The following is a 5708-nucleotide window of genomic DNA, read 5'->3' on the forward strand; positions in this document are numbered from 1 at the left end:
ACCAAAACAGAAAAATATAGGCCAATATCTCTCATGAACATAGATGCAAAATCCTGAATAAATCCTGGCCAATAGAATCCAATGACAAATAAAAAAAAAAAATTCACCATGACCAACTGGGATTTGTAACAGGTATGCAAGGATGGTTCAACATAAGAAAAACAATCAATGTAATTCATCACATTAATGAAGCAAAGAACAGGCACCACATGATCCTATCAATTGATGCAGAAAAGGCCTTTGACAAAATCCAACACCCTTTCCTGATTAAAACATTCAACAAAATAGGATTATAAGGGAATTCTCTGAACATAGTAAAAAGTATATATGCAAACCTGAGAGCCAATATTGTTCTCAATGCAGAGAGATTAAAGGCATCTCCTTTGTGAACAGGAACTAGGCAAGGATGTCCACTATCACCTATCCTATTTAATATTGTATTAGAAGTCTTAGCAATAGCAATAAGACAAGAGAAGGAAATAAGAGGTATCCAAATTGGCAAAGAGGATGTAAAATTATCTCTATATGCAGATGATTTGATAGTATACATAGAAAACCCTAAAGACTCAGCAAGAAAGCTACTGGACATAGGTGACCAATTCAGCAAAGTGGCAGGATACAAGATCAACATACAAAAATCAATTGGCTTTCTTTACAGTGACAAAGAGAATACAGAACTGGAGCGAAGAAAAACAATGCCTATCACAATAGCTAATCACAAAATTAAATACTTGGGAGTAAATCTAACCAAAAGCACAAAGGATCTATTCAAAGAAAATTACAAAACATTATGACAAGAAACAAAAAGAGACTTGGAGAAATGGAAGAAATACCTTGCTTATGATAGGAAGACTCAATATTGTGAAAATGACAATACTACCAAAAGCAATTTATGCATTCAATGCAATCCCAATACAAATACCAATTCCAAGGGGAGCTCTGGTGGCCTAGCGGCAAGAAGCTGCACTGCAATCCCAGAGGCGCATGGTTCGAATCCACCAGATGCTCTTCTGGGGAAGAAGGGACAATCTCCTCCTGTACCAGTCAGATCTGACTTGACAGTACACGCACACACACAAATAATAAAACAAAAATTAAAAAAAAATACCAATTCCATTCTTCAACGAGATGGAAAAGACATTTTCCAATTTCATTTAGAATGGAAAGAGGCCCAGAATAAGCAAAGCACTCCTTAAAAAAGAGAAACAAGGTAGGAGGCATCTCACACCCCAATTTCAAATCCTACTACATGGCTGTGATTTTCAAGACAGCATGAGACTGGTACAAAGACAGACACATAATGGAATAGAATTGAGAATCCAGAAACCAGCCCATTTACCTATGGTCAACTGATTTTTTTGACAAGACAAAATCACTTAAGTGGGGAAATGACAGCCTTTTTAACAAATGTTGTTGGCAAAATTGGAAAACTATCTGCAGAAAACTCGAGCAAGATCCACATCACACTCCATATACAAAAAAACCAACTCAAAATGGATCAGGGACCTAGGACTAAAACAAAGGATTATAAACTTTATTAGAGAAAAGCTTGGAAGAACTCTGGAAGTCCTAATCCACAACATAAACAGTTTTCCAAACATCCTGAAAAACCTACAATCAGGAGAGGATAAAATAGATGAATGGGATCTTCTAAGAATAAAATTCCTATACACATCCAAAAACTTCTCCAACAAGGTAAAAAGGGAAGGCACAGACTGGGGGGAAAAATTGGTAATGACATGTCTGATAAGGGATTTATATCTAGAAATTATAAAGTACTTGAGCACCACAACAAGATAAAGGTAAACAACCCAACTGAAAAATGGGCACAAAATATGAACAGACACTTCACCAATGACATTCACATGGCGAACAAGCACATGAAGAAATGTTCAAAATCCCTAGCTCTAAGAAAGATGCAAATCAAAACAACGATGGGATATCATCTCAGCTCAGTCAGAATAGCAAAATTTAACAGAACAGCAAGCAACAAATGCTGGTGAGGTTGTGGAGAAGCTAGAACCCTTATTCATTGTTAGTGGGAGTATAAAATGGTGGAAGACAGTATGGTGCTTTCTCAAAAATTTGGAAAAAGAAATATTGTTTGACCCAGTAATTCCACTACTAAGAATATACCCTAAAGAAACCATAACTGCCAACCAGGTAGATATATGTACACCCATGTTTATTGTGGCTTTGTTCACAATAGCAATGAGTTGGAAACAACTCAAGTGCCCTTCAACATATGAATGGATAGAGAACCTCTGGAATATTCACACAATGGAATGCTATGCTGCATTGAAAAACAAGGAACTCATGAATTATTATAAAAAATAGGTGCCCCTGGAGGATGTTATGCTAAGTGAAATATCTCAATCACAAAAGGACATATACTGCATAATGCCACTGTTGTAAAGTGGGACTGATATTGCAATTGGGGGAAACTAAAAGAGGGGACAAATAATGTATACTGCATTGAAACAGATGACAGAGAGAACTATTTAAAAGGAATATATGATTAAGTGTTATTGTTATGACAAGAATCCAGAATGAAAGCAGTGTAGTGAAGTAGACTGAGCGGGGTGTGTGTGTGTGTGTGTGTGTGTGTAACAATGATTTTTTTTTTAACTTTTCAAAAAGAAAAGCGAACTAAGGGAGAGTGGTGGGCAGAGAGAAATGTGTGCAACAATGAATGAATGGAAATCCAAAGCCTCTGTAAACTTTCACTAAAATTGATAAAAAATAAGACTACCAAAATTGGATATGGCGTGTATCTAATGTTATTTTCAGTTATAAAATAAATTAGTACTTATGTTTTGGATTTGTTTTTTTTAAAAAAAGGAAATTAAGATGGTGGTCTCCTTTGTAGGTAGACGACGTAAAGGAGTTTTCTGGAATGCTGCTGTTCACTGATCTACATGTTGGTTACTTGGGTTTGTTGTGAAAATTCATCAAGTTGCACACCTATCATTTATGTACTTTTCAGTGTCTTCAAGAAAACGTTTACTGAAATAAAACTAGGCCAAGAAACAACTGCCTCTATTCATCTGGAGCAAAAGAGAAAAAAGGAAACTCAAGAATTAGAGATTACAGGACTGTTTCAGGAGCTTGCATCTCCTCTACCTTGAGACCAGATGGGGTCTAGTTATGACTTCCATACATTCTCATCAGGAACACACAGATAGTTCCTGGTAAAAAGGGGGAGAAATGTGGAATAGGATTTCAGATTCTTAAAGAAAATGGACATACTGGACCACTCAAGACCAGAGGAATATCTGAGATTGTTATCTTGAGATACCCTGCAGACCTTGAAGTGAAATTATCTCTTGAAGTCACCTGATAACTAGAACTTAGCTCAAAAAGTAGAGTGTCAGCTTTAAATATCGTGCTGTTTTTAAAAATTAGCAATATGAGAGCAGGTGGACAGCAGGTCTCTAAAGCATGGATAAGTGTTTGGGAAGCAGTGACACTAAGTTAATGGGAGTGAGACAACTAAAACAGAAATAGAAGAATGTTGACACAATGTGAAGAATGTAACCAATGCAGTGAGCATTAATGTATAGAAATGAACATTGGTGGTGTTATGGGCTGTCAAGTCACTTGTGACTCATAGTGACTCTATGTGCCACACCTCTGAACCCTGCTCCATCCTGTGCCAATCTTATTATCTCTGACACACCTTTCCCCACTACCCCAGTCATTCAATCAACCCATCTCATCTGAGATCTTCCCGCCTTGTGCTGTCCTTCCACCCTCCCAAGTGTGATCTCCCTCTCCAAGAACTGATCCCTCCTCACAACATGTCCAAAGTATGTGAGACAGAGCTTCAAAATCCATGCCTCCAAGGACCAACCTGGTTTCGCCTTCTCCAGGGTGAACCTGTTTGTTCTCTTAGCAGTCTTCTTCTCTAGCACTGCAGCTCAAAGGCATCAATTCTTCTATCATCCTTAGTCGTTGTCCAGCTCTGATGCATAGCAAGTAATTGTGAAGACCATGGTTGGAACATGTTGAATGGGGGCTTATTTTGTGCTGTATATTTTTACCAAAACAAGATATTATTTAAAAATGAAAATAAAATGAGGCCTTCTGATTGTTGTTATCTTTATGTGCTGTCAAGTAGAAACTAATTCACAGCTGACCCTCCAGTGAGTTTTCAGAGACCATAAAGGGAGGAGATTGCCCATTCTTCTCTTGTGGAGCAGCTGGTGCTTTTGAACCACAACAGAGCTCCATAGGCTGACTATTGTTGTGTGCCATCAAGTCAGAATCAACCCTAGCTGGCCCTCCAGGGGGTTTTCAGAGACAGTTAATTGCAAGGGAAGAGACTGATCATCCTCCCACAAAGCAGCTGGTAGATTTGAACTGTATGACTTTTGGGATTGCATTGCAGCTTCTTTCCTCTGGGCCACCAGATCTCCCCAGGCCATACTAGAGGACGGCCTATATTTGTATCCACTATGATACTATGATAGCAAATGCTATTTTCCTTTCAATGAATAAAATGCAGCAGCACATAACAATGACAAAAAGGGCTCTGTTGTTTGTAGAGTCTCTGTGTACTGTAGATGACTCCACTGTACCTGACAATAACAGCAGGAAGCTAAGGAAGATTCATAGCTTAAGTGCTCAGCCACTAACTGAAAAGTTGGTGGTTTAAGCATACCCAGGAGAGAGACCTGCTTCTGTAAAGATAGAGGCTGAGAAAACCCTACGTGCAATGCAACAGCCTCTAACACGAGCAAAGGTTAAGCCTGGGACATTTTTGGTTTAGCGGTGCATGCAGCACATCTCTTGAATGACTATCAGTACAGGCTTGTGTGCTGCTGGGATAACGATGCAAACTTAGATCCCAATGGTCACATCTGCAAGTAATCAGGACCCTCACAGCCTTTTGTCTCATTGGAGCCACCATGAGTCAGACAATTACCAACCATGGCTAAGCTGCCGCTAGGGTTGTGTTTCTGAAATGCAAATTTAATCAACTGGTTTCCTGGTTAAAAGCCAGCAATTGTTTCCCTGGATGATAGCATTTAAACTCTTTTTGCAAGGCCCAGGAGGCCCCTTCAGAATCATTCTGCACCTCTAGCTCCTTCCCATACTCCTCCCTTCTCCTGTGCTCCAGCTGTTCAGCATTTCTGGAATGTGCCATTCTCTATTACTTCATACCTTTGACTTCTTCTGGAATCCCCACTTGTGCACTTCCCCCTTGGAAGAGTCCACTCATCTTTTGACACTCTGCTACAAGCCTTTCCTGCTCTCCTCATGGAATCCACCCATTCATTCAACAAATATTTACGTGCGAGGCCTGTGCTGAGGTTGCGTGCTGAGAGGGAAACTCACATTACTGGTGCTTTACATCATGGCTCCCATATCACCAATTGCACTAACTTGTGTACATAGTTGCCCAGTGCCCCACCCCTGAGACTAACGGTGATGATATAATCATTTTTGTATCTCCAACGATACTAGTTTCCATTAAGTTGATTTAACTCATGCTGACCCTGTATGTGCAAGAGTAGAATTGTGCTCCCTGGGGTTTCCAAGAAATGGTTGTTATCTTTCTGAAGTAGATGACCAGGTCTTTCTTATATCTGGGTTCTATCTGGGTGCTCTGGAACCTTCAACTTTCTGTCAGTAGTGGAGCCACCAAGGGATTCCTGAGTTATACTAAACCTGAATCAGAGACACTGGGCCCGGCATTGTGGTGT

This window comes from Elephantulus edwardii, unplaced genomic scaffold (genome assembly GCF_000299155.1).
Source record: "Elephantulus edwardii isolate Elephantulus edwardi_28Jun2011 unplaced genomic scaffold, EleEdw1.0 scaffold00041, whole genome shotgun sequence".
In the NCBI taxonomy this organism is placed as follows: domain Eukaryota; kingdom Metazoa; phylum Chordata; class Mammalia; order Macroscelidea; family Macroscelididae; genus Elephantulus; species Elephantulus edwardii.